Here is a 19,597-nt window from a genome sequence, read left to right on the forward strand (position 1 = left end):
TGGCTTACATTTAGGTCTTTAATCCATTTTGAGTTTATTTTTGTGTATGATATTAGGAGTATTCTAATTTTATTCTTTTACATGTAGCTGTCCAATTTTCCCACACCCCTTATTGAAAAGGCTGTCTCTTCTCCTTTGTATATTCTTGCCTCTTTTGTCAAAGATTAAGTGCCCATAGGTGTATGGATTTATTCCTGGGCTTTCTGTCTTGTTTCATTGATCTATATTTCTGTTTTTGTGCCAGTACCATACTGTCCTGATTGCTCTAGCTTTGTGAAATATGCTTTCAGTTTAGGTACTCTCAGAAGCCTTTAATGTTTGCATCTTGAACAGTTTAGTTCAAGTTTTGTTTACTAATCAAAAAGTATGATTTTTCACTTTGCTCATAGGGAGGTTCTCTTCAACCTCTTTATTAGTTTACTCAGACTTCTGTGTAACAAGTAACTTCATTGTCTCACAGTTCAAGAGGCTAGAAATCTACTATCAAGGTGTAGATGGTGCCACGCTCCCTCTGAAGGTGCTAGGGAAGGATCCTTCCTTGTTTTTCAGCTTCTGGCAGCCCCAGACATTCCTTGGTTCGTGGCAGCATAACATGAATCTTTATGTGACATTATTTGTCCCTTCGCATAGTCTTCTCTCTGTGAATGTCTATTTCTATGTCCAAATTTTCCTGTTATAATAAGGACCCAGTCATATTGGCTTAGGGACCACACTAATGACCACACTTTAACTTGATTACCTCTGTAAAGATTATATCAATATAGGTTATATTTAGGTGTACTAGGAATTAAGACTTCAACATATTTTGGGGGGTAAAGACACAGTTAGACCTCTAACATCCTCTTATTTCCATGTACAAAGATATCTCTAGTGTTAAGTGTCCCTGGCCTATGCCTATTCCTGAGTCATTTTCCCCCCAAAAGGAGGAATAAGATAATGGCTTAGTGGCAATAGACTCTGGTTCATGTTCTCCTGGGCCCGTGCTGCGTGCGTCATCATTCAGATATGTCTGACTCTTTGTGACCCCATGGATTGTATGGGGAGTCCATGGACTGCCAGGCTCCTCTGTCCCTGGGGATTCTCAAGGAAAGAATACTAGAGTGGGTTGCCATGCCCTCCTCCAGGGATCTTCGCAACCCAGGAACTAAACCCAGATCTCCTACATTACAGGCAGATTCTTCACCATCTGAGCCACCAGGGAAGCCCAGGAATGCTGGAATGAGTAGCCTATGCCTCTCCAGGGGATCTTCCCAACCCAGGAATTGAATCAGTGTCTCCTGCAGGGCAGGCATGTTCTTTGCTAGCTGAGCTACCACTGTGGATCTGTTCTATTTAAAACCATACATCTTGTGATTTTTTTTTTTTTTAATTTCTTCTCCTTATCATTGAGCAAGTAGAAAGAAGTATAGATCCCAACTTCCCTGTGGATGGGATCTTGCAAACTGGCTCAATAAGGAACTTCACAGGCAGGACAAATTGACAACCCCATTAACTCCTCAGAAGCCATTGTCTTTAAAGAATTTTACAATAATAATGATTTGTATTTGTCTCCCCTATGTCTGATGCCTGTCTATCTATAAATTAGGATTGCGTTTATACAATGTCAGTTATTTCAGTCTCCTTTCCTTACTATATATTAGGGCATAACACCTAATGCAGACTCATACTCTGTGACTCTAGTGAGCATCATCATTTTAGGAGCCACATGATATATTTTTTGTAGTTGTTCAGTTGATAAGTCATGTCTGACTTTTTGTGATGCCCCTGGATTGCAGCACTCCAGGCTCCTCTAACCTCCACTATCTCTCAGAGTTTGATCAAACTCTTGTCAGTTGAGTTGACAATGCTATTTAACCCTCTCATCCTCTGCTGCCACCTTCTCCTTTTGCCTTCCATCTTTCCATGAGTCAGCTTTTTGCATCAGGTGGCCAAAGTATTAGAGCTTCAGCATCAGTCCTTTCAATGAATATTCAGGGTTGATTTCCTTAGGATTGACTGGTTTGATCTCCTCACAGTCCTAGGTACTCTCAAGACTCTTCTCCAGCATCAGTTCTTTGGTGCTCAGACTTCTTTATGGTCCAACTCACATATGCGTACATTGGAAAAATGATATCTTTGACTACACAGACCTTTGTTGGCAAAGTGATGTATCTGCTTTTTAATACATTGTCAAGGTCTGTCATAGCTTTGTTTCCAAGGAGGAAGTGTATTTTAATTTCATGGCTGCAGTCACCTTCTGCAGTGATTTTGGAGCCAAAGAAAATAAAATCTGTCACTGTTTCCACTTCTGCCCTTTCTATTTGCCATGAAGTGATGGTACCGGATGTCATGATCTTAGTTTTTGAATGTTGAGTTCTAAGCCAGCTTCTTTACTCTCTTCTTTTTCCCTCACCAAGAAGCTATTTAGTTCCTCTTCACTTTATGCTATTAGAGTGATATCATCTGTATATCTGAGGATATTGATATTTCTCCCAGCAATCTTGATTTCAGCTTGAGTCAAATTCCAGCATGGCATTTTGCATGATGTACTCTGCATATAAATTAAACAAACAGGGTGATAATATAGAGCCTTGTTGTACTCCTTTCCCAATTTTGAACCACTCAATTGTTCCATGCCCAGTTCTAACTCTTGCTTCTTGACCCAAATATAGGTTTTTTAGGAGAGACAGGCAAAGTGGTCTGATAGTCCCATCTCTTGAAGAATTTTCCAGTTTGTTGTTATCCACACAGTCAAAATCTTTAGCATGTTCAATGAAGAAGTAGATGTATTTCTATAATTCCCTTTTCCCCCATGATCCAACGGATGTTGGCAATTTGATCTCTAGTTCCTCTGACTTTTCTAAACCTAACTTGTACATCTGGAAGTATTTGGTTCACATACTGCTGACGACTAGCTTGAAGGATTTTGAGCAAACCTTGCTACCATGTGAAATGAGCTCAATTATACCATAGTTGGAACATTCTTTGGCATTATCCTTCTTAGGGGTTGGAATAAAAACACCTTTTCCAGTCCTGGGGCCACTGCTGTTTTCCAAATTTGTGGACCTATTGATTGCAACACTTCAACAGCATCATCTTGTATTATTTTTAATAGCTCAGCTTTAATTTCTGTCACCTCCACTAACTTTTTTTGTAGTAATTCTTCCAAAGGCCCACTTGACTTCATACTCCAAGGTATCTGGCTCTGAGTGAATGACTGCACTATTGTGATATATTAGTTCTTTAATAGTGAGGATGGCAGAAAACACCTGGAGCTGTTCTGGATGTGTGGTAAAGTATAATGAGATGTGCAAGGTTTCTAAGGGAAACATGACATTATGTATTTTGTTTTCAGCTCAGGTCCTAAAACATAAATTAACATTCTTTTAGATGAAATAGATTAATACCATTCTCTTTGAAGAATGAGGATATAGAAAATGTAGACCACAGAAAGAAAAGAGAGAGACATTTAGGTCACAGAGAATGTTGCTGTCCAGTCTGTCAGTTGTGTCTGACTCTTCATGAACCCATGGACTGCAGCACTCCAGGCTTCCCTATTCTTCACTATCTCCCAGAGTTTGCTCAAACTCATGTCCATTGAGTCAATGAGGCCATCTAACCATCACATTCTCTGTCACCCCCTTCTCTTGCCCTCAATCTTTGGAGCATTAGGGTCTTTTCCGATGAGTCAGCACTTCACGTCAGGTGGCCACAGTATTGAGCTTCAGCTTCAGCTTCAGCATCAGTCCTTCCAATGAACATTCAGGACTGATTTCCTTTAGGACTGACTGGTTTCATTTCCTTGCTGTCCAAGGGAATTTCAAGAGTCTTCTCCAACATCACAGTTTGAAAGCATCAATTCTTCGGCACTCACCCTTCATGGTCCAATTCTCACATATGTACATGGCTACTGGCAAAACCATAGCTTTGACTATATGGAACTTTGTCAGCAAAGTATGTCTCTACTTTTTAATACACTGTCTAGATTTTTCATTGCTTTCCTTCCAAGGAGTAAGTGTCTTTTAATTTCATGGCTGCAGTCACCATCTTCAATGATTTTGTGCTGTGCTTAGTTGCTCAGTCATTCCTGACTCTCTGACCCCATGAACTGTAGCCCACCAGGCTCCACTGTCTTCGCGGAGTCTCCAGTCAAGAACACTGGAGTGGGTTGCCACGCCCTCCTCAGTGATTTTGTAGCCCAAGAAAATAAGGTCTGTCACTGTTTCAATTTTTCCACAACTATTTGCCAGGATGGAATGGAACTGCAGGCAATGATCTTTATTTTTTGAATTTTATAAGCCAGCATTTTCACACGCCTCTTTCACCTTCATCAAAAGGCTCTTTAGTTCCTCCTCACTGTCTGCCATAGGGGTGGTGTCATCTGCATATCTAAAGTTATTGATATTTCTCCCAGCAATCTTCATTCCAGCTTGAGCTTCATCCAGCTCAGCATTTCACATGATGTACTCATCATATAAGTTAAGTATTCAGGGTGACAATATACAACCTTGGCATTCTACTTTCTCAATTTTGAACTGGTTTGTTGTTCCATGTCCGGTTCAAACTGTTGCTTCTTGACCATGATTATTTAACTTATATGTGGAGTACATCATGCTAAATTCCGGGCTGGAGGAAACACAAGCTGGAATCAAGACTGCTGGGAGAAATATCAATATCCTCAGATATGCAGATGACACCACCCTTATGGCAGAAAGTGAAGAACTAAAAAGCCTCTTGATGAAAGTAAAAGAGGAGAGTGAAAAAGTTGGTGTAAAACTCAACATTCAGAAAACTAAAATCATGGTATCCGATCCAATCACTTCATGGCAAATAGATGCGGAAAATGTGGAAACAGTTAGAGACTTTATTTTGGAGGGCTCCAAAATCACTGCTGATGATGACTACAGCCATGAAATTAAAAGATGCTTGCTCCTTGGAAGGAAAGCTATGATCAACCTAGACAGCCTATTAAAAAGCAGAGATATTACTTTGCCAACAAAGGTCCATCTAGTCAAAGCTATCGTTTTTCCAGTAGTCATGTATGGATGTGAGAGTTGGACTATAAAGAAAGCTGACAGCTGAAGAATTGATGCTTTTGAACTGTGGTGTTGGAGAAGACTCTTGAGAGTCCCTTCCAACCAGTCTATCCTAAAGGAAGTCAGTCCTGAATATTCATTGGAAGGACTGATGCTGAAGCTGAAACTCCAATACTTTGGCCACCTGATGTGAAGAACTGACTCACTAGAAGAGACCCTGATGCTGGCAAAGATGAAGGCAGGAAGAGAAGGGGACGACAGAAGATGAGATGGTTGGATGGCATCACCGACTTGATGGACATGAGTTTGAGTAGTTGGGAGTTGGTTTTGGACAGAGTAGCCTGGCTCCTGCAGTCCGTGTGGTTGCAGAGAGTTAGACACGACTGAGCAACTGAACTGACTGATAACAAAGGATTCAAAAAGACATTGGTATCTGAGGGAAAGATGGATAGTTACAGAAGATTTCATACAGCACAGAGAAGATGAAATTGAATTAGAAAGAACTAAAAGAAGAGAAGTTTATACGTATCATTATAAACTGGCCATTATTATCTGAGGTTTAATGCAAGAAACTAGATGTTATTCAATAATAAGTTAGTTAATGTATTACCTCTTTGCCTCTGTAGAGTATGTTTTGAGTTAATGTGTGATAACATCTATATATTTTTGCTACAATGTTTTAATAATTCTCAATAAATTATTTTATTTTAGAAAAGTGAGTTAAATTTCCTGATATATTCCCACATAATTATTATAGGAGACTTAGCTATACTTTGTTATTAAAAATTATAAATTTTCCTCTTGAACAGGAAATGCTAACACTTTCCTAATGTTTTTTAGAAAATGACTATTCCTTTGTGATATACTACGATATATTATGCTATAGTTGTGTTCAGTGCAATAAATCTTATCGAAGTACTTAGATTTGGGTGTCAGGAACTCTGTTTTGAATTTTGGCTGTGCTATTTGCTACCAATCTGACCTTTGGAAATGACTTCAATTCCCTAAAACTCAATTTACTCATCTGTAAAATAATAATATTTCTATATAATTATAATATTTGAGTAAGATGATTTTAAATCACTTAGAAAATATTCTGCTACCAGTAAAGACTAATACATTTTGAAAATAGCTCTACATACAATGTTCTAAATTTAAAATATTATAGAGAAACATTTATTTATGCTAAAGTAATCACTCACATTTCAGTTTGCAGCAATTATAGCAAAACATTCTGTGTGACGTTAGTTATTTGGGAAGGAATTCTTCTGAGACTATGAAAGAAGTGTCTTGTTGCATTTCTTGGCTTGACCCACACTGACAGATGAATCAGGTATTCTTTATTCTCTCAAGGTCATTCCTTCCGATTGTACATTCGATGTGGCATTCCGGTTTACATGCCATCCTTTGAAGTTGTAGACTTGTCTTATTCCTTATAGATCTTAAGTTTCCTTTAACCTGGAGTGAAGTTTGGGTAACAGTTCTAATCACCAAAGATTTCCTTCCAGTTTCATTTGTCTCCTCTATATTCTATAGGCTTTATCTTATCTTATAAAGGAAGAACAGATGACTTTAAAATATATCACTGATATGAAACTAAATTTGCAGACTTTTGATCATTCTAGTCATTGTTATATGATGATTTTTGGAGGAAAAAATAAAAATAAAACTCTAGGTCTTAGGATTTATTTGACATATATAACGATGTTTTTAGAATATTTTGTTTCATGTATCATTAAAGGAAATTAGTTTTTCTCTAATCTTTGTACTCTAAGAATACTGAAGATAAGATTCTATCTGTAGTTTTGCTTAGTTATAGGTTGCATTTATATTAGCCAGGAAACTCTCCAAAACATTGTTATAGGGCACAATTTTAAAGCACAAACCATTTTTTAATTATTTCAGCCCCTTCAATTTACAGAAGAGAAGAACAGAAACTTAGTAAGGGTTATTTAAGAACTATGCTTAAGCTAGGATTTGGACCTGTTATTAGCTGGGGACATATGTGAGCATACAAGTGTCTGCCACTCTCACAAAAAGCAGTACAGTAAATATATTATGTCACATATTGATTTTATATTTAACAAATTATAAATTATATACCCTGATATTACTGCATATCTGTCACAGATATATTCATTTTTTTCTTGCATTAGACTTCCTTTTAAATGTGTTCTTATTTATATTTATTCACAGGTCACTTAAATTTATTTTTATTCAAGCCACCAGTAGATGATTATTTAAGAGATTTCCAGTGGTTTGCTATTACAAATGGTGCCACCATAGAAAAATCTGCTAATATATTATTTCACTTGTATAGCAATGATTCTTCAGAGCAGGTTACTAGGATTGAGATTTTAATTGACTCCTCTGACAGACAAGTCCTGTACAAGGGAAAAATACCAAGGATAATCAATTTTATGCTATAGAAGTTCCACTGGTACCTTCTACCAAGTAAACATGGGTAGTGCATTGGAAACCCCTTCTTTGAGAATGGTTTCCACTTCTACTTAAGGTAATTACTGGAGGCTCAGTGGATAGTATCTGAAGCATCTGAATAAGGATTTACTGACTCTAACATCCTTGTTTATCCATAAACTTGAAATCTGCATATGGAAAAAAGTTATTATTAACCAGACCATGAAAAAACTATGTAAAAATGAAAATTTTATATATTCTGATAACAAGAGTTTGTTTGCTTATTGACAAACTGATGATGAAGCAGGCCTTTTATATAAATAGTAATTCCTGTACAGTTCAATAAAAGCTAAACCTATCTATAATAAACATAATCCTCTTCAATTGCTTCATAATGGCTTCTGATATTGACATTCATGGTTTCATAACCTCTCATCTTGAATATTCCAACAAGCCTTGTAATATTTTTTAAGCATGTTCTGAAAGACAAAGCAAACAAAGGGATTACTGCAACACACTCAGAAATAAAAGGCTCAACACTATATAAACGTACACTACAGAAAGTAAAGAAACATGTGACATCTGACTTAAACTGCATTAAAAATTTAGGGGAACAGGATTACCCAGCTTGGAATGCAGTCAGGAGAATTTAGAATTTAGAATTATCATAGAGGAACAATGTAGAAATCCCAACTGCTAATCCAAACGTCAATTTCTGTTATCGAAGTAACTTTCTGGCAGTGAGGGTAAATGTTATATATGTATATACAAATTATATACATATACATATGGGCTTCCCAGGCAGAGATAGTTGTAAAGAAACCGCCTGCCAATGCAGAAGACATAAGAGACGTGGGTTTGATTCCTGGGTCAAGAAGATTCTCTGAGGAGGGCATGGAAACCCACCTCAGCATTGTTGCCTGGAGAATCCTATGGACCGAGGAGCCTGGTGGGCTACAGTCCATGGGGTCACAAATAGTCAGACATAACTGAAGCAACTTACTACAACACAGAAGATGCATTTATTGTTGTTTAATCGCTAAACTGTGTCCAACTCTTTGTGATCCCATGAACTGCAGCACACCTGGCTTCTCTGTCCATCACTATCTCCCTGAGGTTGCTCAAACTCATGTCCATTGAGTCGGTGATATCATCCAACCATCTCATCCTCTGTTGCCCCCTCCTCCTCTTACCCTCAATTTTTCCCAGCATCTGTCTTTTCCAATGAGTCAGCTCTTCGCATCAGGTGGCCAGATACTGGAGCTTCAGCTTCAGCATCAGTCCTTCCAATGAATATTCAGGGTTGATTTCCTTTGGGATTGACTGGTTTGATCTCCTTGCTGTCCAAGGGACTCTCAAGAGTCTTATCCAACATCACAGTTTGAAAGCATAAATTCTTCAGTGCTCAGACTTCTTTATGGTCCAACTCTCACATACGTACATGACTACTGGCAAAACCATAGCTTTGATGATACAGACTTATGTCAGCAAACTGATGTGTCTGCTTTTTAATACCCTGTCTAGGTTTGTCATAGCTATTCTTCCAAGGAGCGAATGTCTTTTATTTTCGTGACTGCTGTCACCGTCCATACTGATTTTGGAGCCCAAGTAAATGAAATCTGACACCGTTTCCACATTTTCCCCATCTATTTGCCATGAAGTGATAGGACCATGTGCCATGGTCTCAGTTTTTTGAAAGTTGAGTTTTAAATCATCTTTTTCACACTCCTCTTTCACCTTCATCAAGAGGCTCTTTAGTTCCTCTCCACTGTCTGCCATAAAGGTGGTGTCATCTGCAAATATAAGGTTGTTGATATTTCTCTCAGCAATCTTAATTCCAGCGTGTGATTCATCAAGCCTAGCATTTCACATAACGTACTCTGCATATAAGTTAAATAAGCAGGGGGACAATATGCAGCCTTCACGTATTCCTTTCCCAATTTGGAACCAGTCTGTTTTTCCATGTCCGGTTCTAACTGTTGCTTCTTGACCCGCATACAGGTTTCATCAGAAGCAGGTAAGGTGGTCTGTATTCCTATCTTTTTTTTAAAAATTTATTTGTTTACTTTAACTGGAGGCTAATTACTTTACAATATTTAGTGGTTTTTGCCATACATTGACATGAATCAGCCATGGGTGTACATGAGTCCTCCATCCTGAACCCCTCTCTCACTTCCCTCCCCATCCTACCCCTCAGGGTCCTCCCAGTGCACCAGCCCTGAGCACCCTGTTTCATGCATCAAATCTGGACTGGCAATCTGTTTCACATATGGTAATATACATGTTTCAATGCTATTCTCTCAAATCATCCCACCCTCACTTTCTCCCACAGAATCCAAAAGTCTGTTTTTTATCTCTGTGTCTTTTGGAGTCTCACATATAGGGTAATTGTTACCGTCTTTCTAAATTCCATATATATGCGTTAACATACTGTAATGGTGTTTTTCTTTCTGACTTACTTCACTCTGTATAATAGGCTCCAGTTTCATCCACCATATTAGAACTGATTCAAATACATTCTTTTTAATAGCTGAGAAATATTCCATTGTGTATATGTACCACAGCTTTCTTATCCATTCCTCTGCTAATGGACATCTAGGTTGTTCCCATTTCCTCACTAATGTAAACAGTGCTGCAATGAACATTGGGGTACACATGTCTCTTTCAATTCTGGTTTTCTCAGTGTCAGACTGCTGGGTCATATGGCAGTTCTATTTCCAGGTTTTTAAGGAATCTCCACACTGGTATTCATAGTGGCTGTACTAGTTTGCATTTCCACCAAGAGTGTAAGAGGATTCCCTTTTCTCTGCACCCTTTCCAGCATTTATTGTTTATAGACTTTTTGATAGCAGCCATTCTGACGCGTGAGATGGTAGCTCATTGTGGTTTTGATTTGCATTTCTCTGATAATGAGTGATGTTGAGCATCTTTTCATGTGTTTGTTAGCCATCTGCATGTCTTCTTTGGAGAAATGTCTGTTTAGTTCTTTGGCCCATTTTTTGATTGGGTCGTTTATCTTGCTGGTATTGAGCTGCATGAGCTGCTTACATGTTTTTGAGATTAATTCTTTGTCAGTTGCTTCATTTGCTATTATTTTCTCCAATTCTGAAGGCCGTCTTTTCACCTTGCTTATAGTATCCTTCTTTGTGCAAAACCTTTAAGTTTAATTGGCCGCATTTGTTTATTTTTGCTTTTATTTCCAATATTCTGGGAGGTGGGTCATAGAGGATCCTGCTATGATTTATGTCAGATGTTTATGCCTAGGTTTTCCTCTAGGAGTTTTATAATTTCTGGTCTTACATTTAGGTCTTGAATCCATTTTGAGTTTATTTTTGTGTATGGTGTTAGAAAGTGTTCTAGTTTCATTCTTTTACAAGTGGTTGATCAGTTTTCCCAGTGCTGCTTTTTAAAGAGATTGTCTTTTCTCCATTGTATATTGTTGCCTCTTTTGCCAAAGATAAGGTGTCCTAGGTGTGTGGATTTATCTCTTGGCTTTGTATTTTGTTCCACTGATATATATTTCTGTCTTTGTGCCAGTACCATACTGTCTTGATGACTGTAGCTTTGTAGTATAGTCTGAAGTCAGGCAGGTTGATTCCTCCAGTTCCATTCTTTCTCAAGTTTGCTTTGGCTATTCGAGGTTTTTTTGTATTTCCATACAACTTGTGAAATTATTTGTTCTAGTTCTGTGAAAAAGAGCATTGGTGGCTTGATAAGGATTGCGCTAAATCTCTAGATTGCTTTGGGTAGTATACTCATTTTCACTATATTGAATCTTCTGATCAATGAACATGGTATATTTCTTCATTTATTTGTGTCATTTTTTTTTCTTTCATCCGTGTTTTATAGTTTTCTATATATAGGTCTTTTGTTTCTTTAGGAGGATTTATTCCTAAGTATTTTATTCTTTTCATTGCAATAGTGAATGGAATTGTTTCCTTAATTTCTCTTTCTGTTTTCTCATTGTCAGTGTATAGGAATGCAAGGGATTTCTGTTTTTTTTAATATCCTGCAACTTTATTATATTCGTTGATTAGCTCTAGTAATTTTCTTATGGTGTCTTTAGAGTTTTCTATGTAGAGGATCATGTCATCTGCAAACAGTGAGAGTTTTCCTTCTTTTCCAATCTGGATTCATTTTATTTCTTTTTCTTCTGATTGCTGTGGCTAAAACTTCCAAAACGAATAGTAGTGGTGAGAGTTGGCACCATTGTCTTGTTCCGGACTTTAGGGGAAATGCTTTCAATTTTTCACCATTGAGGACAATGTTTGCTGTGGGTTTATCATATTTGGCTTTTATTATGTTGAGGTATGTTCCTTCTATTCCTTCTTTCTGGAGTGTTTTTATCATAAATGGATGTTGAATTTTGTCAAAGACTTTCTCTGCATCTATTGAGATAATCACATGGTTTTTATCTTTGGATTTGTTAATGTGGTGTATCACATTGATTGATTTGCAAATATTGAAGAATCCTTGCATCCCTGGGATAAAGCCCACTTGGTCATGGTGTATGATCTTTTTAACATGTTTTTGGATTCTATTTGCTAGAATTTTCTTGAGGGTTTTTGCATCTATGTTCAAAAGTGATATTGGCCTGTAGTTTTCTTTTTTTGTGGCAACTTTGTCTGGTTTTGGTATTAAGGTGATGGTGGCCTCATAAAATGAGTTTGGCAGTTTACCTTCCTCTGCAATTTTCTGGAAGAGTTTGGAAAGGATAGGTGTTAGCTCTTCTCTAAATTTTTGGTAGAATTCACCTGTGAAGCCACCTGGTCCTGGGCTTTTGTTTGCTGGAAGATTTTTTTTATTACAATTTCAAATTCTGTGCCTCTGATGGGTCTGTTAAGATTTTCTATTTCTTCCTGGTTTTTTTGGAAGGTTTTACTTTTCTAAGAATTCATCCATTTCTTCCAAGTTGTCCATTTTATTGGATATAGTTGCTGATAGTAGTCTCTTATGATCCTTTGTATTTCTGTGTTGTCTGTTGTGATTTCTCCATTTTCATTTCTAATTTTGTTGATTTGATTCTTCTCCCTTTATTTCTTGATGGCTCTGGCTAATGGTTTGTCTATTTTATTTATCTCTGCAAAGAACTAGCTTTTAGTTTTGTTGATTTTTGCTATAGTCTCCTTTGTTTCTTTCTCAAATATTTCTGCCCTAATTTTTATGATTTCTTTCCTCCTACCAACCCTAGGGTTCTTCATTTCTTTTTTAGTTGATTTAGGTGTAAAGTTAGGCTATTTATTTGATTTTTCTCTTGTTTCTTGAAGTAAGTTTGTATTGCTGTAAGCCTTCCCCTTAGCAATGCTTTTACTGGATCCCATCGGTTTTGGGTCATCATGTTTTCATTTTCATTTGTTTCTATGCATATTTTGATTTCTTTTTTGATTTCTTCTGTGATTTGTTGGTTATTCTGAAGCGTGTTGTTTAGCCTCCATTTGTTTGTATTTTTAATAGTCTTTTTTTTTTTTTCCTGTAGTTGACAGCTAGTCTTCCCACATTGTGATCAGAAAAAATGCTTGAAATGACTTAAATTTTTTAAAATTTACCAAGGCTAGATTTATGGCCCAGGATGTTATATATCCTGGATAATATTCTGTGTGCACTTGAGAAAAAGGTGAAATTCATTGTTTTAGGGTGAAATGTCCTATAGATATCAATTAGGTCTAACTGATCCATTGTGTCATTTAAAGTTTGTGTTTTCTTTGCTAATTATCTGTTTGACTGATCTATCCATAGGCGTGAGTGGGGTATTAAAGTCTCTCACTATTATTGTGTTACTGTTAATTTCCTCTTTCATACTTGTTAGTATTTGCCTTACATATTGCAGTGCTCCTATGTTGGGTGCATATATATTTATAACTGTTATATCTTCTTCTTGAATTTATCATTTGATAAGTATGTAGTGTCTTTCTTTGTCTCTTTTCACAGCCTTTATTTCAAAGTCTATTTTATCTGATATGAGTATTACTACTCCTGCTTTCCTTTGGTCTCCATTTGCATGAAATATCTTTTTCCATCCCTTCACTTTCAGTCTGTATGTGTCCCTTGTTTTGAGGTGGGTCTCTTGTAGACAGCATATATAGGGTTCTTGTTTTTGTATTTATTCAGCCAGTCTTTGTCATTTAGTTGGGGCATTCAACCCATTTACATTTAAGGTAGTTTTTGATAAGTATGATCCCATTGCCATTTGCTTTGTTGTTTTGCATTTAAGTTTATAAACCTTTTCTGTGTTTCCTGTCTAGAGAAGATCCTTTAGCATTTGTTGAGAGCTGGTTTGGCAGTGCTGAATTCCCTCAGCTTTTGCTTCTGTGTAAAGCTTTTGATTTCTCCTTCATATTTGAATGAGATCCTTGCTTGTTATAGTAATCTGGGTTGTAGGTTTTTCTCTTTCATCACTTTAAGTATGTCCTGCCATTCCCTTCTGGCCTGAAGAATTTCTATTGAAGGATCAGCTGTTATCCTTATGGGAATCCCCTTGTGTGTTATTTGTTGCTTTTCCCTTGTTGCTTTTATAATATTTGCTCTCTGTGTTTGGTCTTCATTAATTTGATTAATATGTGTCTCAGGGTGTTTCACCTTGGGTTTACCCTGTTTGAGACTCTCTGGGTTTCTTGGACTTGGGTGGCTATTTCCTTCTCCATTTTAGGGAAGTTTTCAACTGCTATCTCCTCAAGTATTTTCTCATGTCCTTTCTTTTTGTCTTCTGAGACTCCTATGATTCGAATGTTGGGGCATTTAACATTGTCCCAGAGGTCTCTGAGGTTGTTCTCATTTCTTTTAACTCTTTTTTCCTCTCTGCTTCATTTATTTCCACCATTCTATCTTCCACCTCACTTATCCTATCTTCTGCCTCAGTTATTCTACTGTTGGTTCCCTCCAGAGTGCTTTTGATCTCAGTTATTGCATTATTGATTAATTCTTTTTTATTTCTTCTAGGTCCTTGTTAAACATTTCTTGCATTTTCTCAATCCTCATCTCTAATCTATTTATCTGTGACTCCATTTCGTGTTCAAGATTTTGGGTATCTTTTGGATATCTTTTTGGATATCATCCAGTGGGGGGAGGAGCCGGTCCGCAGCCATCTCTCTTTCCTTTGATATTTGCTCAATCCTTTGATCTGTGAATGGGCTAGGCTGTGCCTTAGGTTAGAGCTTTTTGCAGGAGAGTTCTCTCTCTCTCTTTTTTTTCTCTCTCTGGCTATTCCACAGTTTGTGTTGCTATCTCACATTAGCTCCCTCAGAATCTCCTTAGGGCATTCAGACCTGAGCATGCAACCCGTGCCTCCCTGTCCAGCCTCCACTTGCTGGTGGTGGGTGTGAGCATCTGGGCTACTTCTCCACTGGAAGTTGCAGTTAGGCACGTATTCTGTGTTTTCTTTTTTTCCTCCTGGTTATGTTGCACTCTCTCAGAATTTTCCACAGTTTATTGTGATCCACACAGTCAAAGCATAGTCAATAAAGCAGAAATAGATGTTTTTCTGGAACTCCCTTGCTTTTCTGATGATCCAACGGATGTTGGCAATTTGATCTCTGGTTCCTCTGCCTTTTCTAAATCAAGCTTGAACAGCTAGAAGTTCATGGTTCACATATTGTTGAAGCCTGGCTTGGAGAATTTTGAGCATTACTTTATTAGCGTGTGAGATGAGTGCAATTATGTGGTTGTTTGAGCATTCTTTGGTATTGCCTTTCTTAGGGATTGGAATGAAAACTGATCTTTTCCAGTCCCATGCTGAATTTTCCAAATTTGCTGGCATGTTGAGTGCAGCCCTTTCACAGCATCATCATTTAGGGTTTGAAATAGCTCAACTGGAATTACATCACCTCCACTAGCTTTGTTCCTAGTGATGCTTCCTAAGGCCCACTTGACTTCACATTCCAGGATGTCTGGCTCTAGGTGATTGATCACACCATTATGATTATCTGAGTCATGAAGATCTTTTTTGTACAGTTCTTCTGTGTATTCTTGCCACCTCTTCTTAATATCTCTTGCTTCTGTTTAGGCCCATAGCATTTCTTTCCTTTATTGAGCCAATCTTTGCATAAAATGTTCCCTTGGTATTTCTAATTTTCTTGAAGAGATCTCTAGTCTTTCCCATTCTATTGTTGTCCTCTATTTCTTTGCATTGATCACTGAGGAAGGCTTTTCTTATATCTCCTTGCTATTCTTTGGAACTCTGCATTCAAATGTGTATATTGTTCCTTTTCTCCTTTGCTTTTTGCTTCTCGTATTTTCACAACTATTTGTAAGGTCTCCACAGACAGCCATTTTGCTTTTTTGCATTTCTTTTTCTTGGGGATAATCTTCATCCCTGACTCCTGTACAATGTCACGAACCTCCATCCATAGTTCATCAGGCACTATGTCTATCAGATCTAGTCCCTTAAATCTATTTCTCACTTCCACTGTATAATCGCTAGGGATTTGATTTAGGTCATACTGGAATGGTCTAGTGGTTTTCCCTACTTTCTTCAATTTAAGTCTGAATTTGGCAATAAGGAGTGCATGATCTGAGCCACAGTCAGCTCCCAGTCTTGTTTTTGCTGACTGTATAGAGCTTCTCCATCTTTGGCTGCAAAGAATAGAAGAAGTCCCTTGAGAAGACTCTTGAGAGTCCCTTGGACTGCAAGGAGATCCAACCAGTCAATCCTAACGGAAATCAGTCATGAATATTCATTGAAAGGACTGATGTTGAAGCTGAAACTCCACTACTTCGGCCACCTGATGCAAAGAGCTGACTCATTTGAAAAGATCCTGCTGCTAGGAAAGATTGAAGGTAGGAGGAGAAGAGGACGACAGAGGATGAGATGATTGGATGGCATCACTGACTCAATGGACATGAGTTTGAGTAATCTCCTGGAGTTGATGATGGACAGAGAGGCCTGGCATGCTGCAGTCCATGGGGTTGCAAAGAACTGGACACGACTGAGCAACTGAACTGAACTATGTTGCCTTCTGAGATCCAACCCCCGCCACAGACCCACCAGTGAGAGGGTTTCCTGCTGTTTGGAAACTTCTCCTTCACAACACCCTCCCCAGGATGGTCTCTGTTCCTAACGTTTTTGCCTCCTTTTTTGTCTTTTATATTTTGCCCTACCTCCTTTCAAAGAGAATGAGCTACCTTTCTGGGTGCCTGGTGTCCTCTGCCAGCATTTAGAAGTTGTTTAGTGGAAGTTGCTCAGCATTCAAATGATCTTTTGATGAATTTGTGGGGGAGAAAGTGGTCTACCTGTTCTATTCCTCTGCCATCTTAGGACTGCCCCCCACCTCGTATTCCCATCTTTTTAATAATATTCCACAGTTGTTTTGATGCACACATTCAAAGGCTTTAGATAGTCAATGAAGCAGTAGTTGATGTGTTTTGGAAACTTTTTTTTGTTACATTATATATAATTTAACATATATGTCTGTTTAAATTATTTCAAGACTCTGGATAGTATGAAGAATTTACTTTTCATTATAGCTGCAACCACAGTTAAAAAATATTACTTTTGGGAATTGCCTGGTGGTCCATTGGTTAGGACTCTGCATTTCCACTGCAAGGGGCATGGGTTTGATCCCTGCTTGGGAAACTAAAATTCCACATGCCACAATGTGGCCAAAATAATTCAAAAATTAAAATTAAAAACCAAAAAGCATTATTTATGAAGAGAAACTACCTAAGGTTAACTTGTATTCTTTCTTCTAATCCAATGCATTTTGTTGCTTTGGTGACTGGTTTAAAATTGGATGACATGTTTTACTATAAAAATAAAAATGACATGAAAAATGACATACAGTAACATAACTTTTAAAAAGTGCACATTCATAATCTTAATATTCTAACAAATGACTTTCATTGCCTACTTTCTTATTTATATAGGATAGTTTATATCATTTCCCATATTCTGAACTAAAGTTTTGAACCTCAATGTATTTTTATTCAAATATTTTATGTGAAATTTATATAATCATTTAAATTTTAATAGGGATTCTGGGTTCCTGTTTTGTTCAAACCATTTAATTTGCTCAGATTTTGAAAGATTTTTTGGTATTACTTTTCATCATACTGGAAAATGCAGAGCAACATATGATCTCTAATAAAGAAGGTATATAATGTTTATTTATCCAAATTCAAAGTGTTAAATGATAAATAAATATCCATCCTGACATAAATTGTTCAAGATAGACAACTGAGTCTCAAGGGAATTATGTGAGTATCTTAGTGTTAGCTAATGGCAAATTCAGGAGTAGAATCTGCACATACACTGGTTTCTATCCATTACAACATATTTCAAAAGAAAGAAAAATCTATTAAATAATAAATAATTTTGTTATCCAATGAACTACTCTAGTATAAAATTCAGTAGAGGAGAAAGGTGTTGAACAAAGGCTTCATACTATTCATTGTACAGCAAAAGCTATATCAAGCAGGTGCTAGATTCACAAATGAGAGTACTGTTTTTAGTGGAAGATGCTATTTATCTTTTCTTCAGTTAAATGTATCCATAAAGATAATATTTCCAGATTTATAAATGCTATCCTCAAAGATTAAACATCATGAATAATAAGGAAATACAAAAACTAGCTGCTTAAGCAAATTATAAATGAGTGGTGGGAGCAGGGAGGGAGACAAGTATTTATGAAACAGGTCAACAGCATTGCAGTTCAATGTGGTTACTTAATATAACATTACATAGGATTTTGTAGTTAAAGGGTTTGTTCGTATTAACCCAAATTTGTGGTTACTCTTAAAAGAGAGGAGTCAGAAGAATCACAAAGAGCAAGATAGCCCATTGTTAGAGTTCATAAAATTTAGTCTACCAGCACTCAGAGCCGCAGGGAACAGGTGGAGTACAGACCTAAGATCGATTGTGGTCCATAGTATTTAACTGATAAATTCCAGCTGTGATCATTTCTTGCAGTAATTATAATACATCTGTGAGATGACATTAGGCCACCTACTTTATTAGAAAAAAGGATTATATCATGTGAACTCCTGTGGGTTTTGTATCAATGCATTATAATTCAAAAAGACATCCATGGTTATTGTAAAATAGTCAACATAATGAATAGATTTAGAAGAGGATAGATAATACATATCTTTTTCAACCCAGAAACAATCTAGCCTTTTATTCACAAAGCTCCACTCTTGGTGAATTGTATGTTTTGGATCTTACTCTTGTTCACTACCTTTTTGTAGTAATGTTCTTGAAAATGACTAATGCCATCGGTAGGCATGTGAAGTGAAGTGAAAGTCGCTCAGTCATGTCTGACTCTTTGCGACCCCATGGACTGTAGCCCGCCAGGTTCCTCTGTCCATGGATTTCTCCAGGCAAGAAAACTGACATGGGTAGCCATTCCCTTCTCCAGGAGCTCTTCCCAACCCAGGGATCAAACTTAGATTTCCCGAAGTGCAGGCAGATTCTTTACTGTCTGAGACACTAGGGAAGCCCAAGAACACTGGAGTGGGTAGCCTATCCCTTCTTCAGGGGATCTTCCTGACCCAGGGATGGAACTGGGGTCCCCTGCATTGCAGGCAGATTCTTTACCAGCTGAGCTACCAGGGAAGTCTCTGTAGGCATACATACAATGTCAAATCCAATACAGAATGAGAAACAACAGTTTTCTACTGGCCTCTAAATTGTGAAGAAATTTTAGTAGACTGTTAAAGAAAATATACCTTATTTTATAGGCTATTCAAAAGTAGGTTTTTCGTTATTGATTTTAGGAAATTATTTTAAAAGCTGAAATATTATTCTATAGTGAGAATCAATATAATTTTATTTACATAGTGAGAAAACTTTGTTTTTATTGGTCATGTGTTCCAAACCTATCTACTTGGTTCTTTCTCACAACTTTCTTCTTTTTTCAACATTCTGTGACAGTGCAAATGGTGACTCTATAAAACCATGAGATTTTTAAATACGATTAGATCATTAAATAGAATCATCAAGAACATAGGACTTTCAAAAACATTTTTCACCAAAACAGGAATGCAGCTTATTGTTTCTCAATTTGTAAAAGCTAATTGGGTCATGGCACAATTTCTGCTCTGTGAAAGACAGAATTCTGTGTAATCCAAGCAGCTTGCCATGGAACAGATGGTGATAAGGAAAATTAGAATTCATTTTCAAAAAATATTTTTATTAGGGAAAAATCCAACTTCTATATCATAATTTATGATCT

The 19,597-nt window shown here is 37.2% G+C and overlaps 1 long non-coding RNA gene across 1 annotated transcript in view; it reads right to left on the reverse strand.

Moving 5' to 3' along the window:
- Nucleotides 1-6,886: 6,886 nt before the first annotated feature.
- Nucleotides 6,887-19,597, reverse strand: part of LOC145527350 (uncharacterized) — a 390,970-nt gene continuing 378,259 nt past the window's right edge. The window contains exon 7 of the long non-coding RNA XR_014069702.1: nt 6,887-7,912. This is a non-coding gene — a long non-coding RNA (uncharacterized LOC145527350). The remainder of the gene's footprint in view (nt 7,913-19,597) is intronic.

Source organism: Giraffa tippelskirchi, chromosome 11 (assembly GCF_054371585.1).
Source record: "Giraffa tippelskirchi isolate mGirTip1 chromosome 11, T2T-mGirTip1v1.2.pri, whole genome shotgun sequence".
Classification (NCBI taxonomy): Eukaryota; Metazoa; Chordata; class Mammalia; order Artiodactyla; family Giraffidae; genus Giraffa; species Giraffa tippelskirchi.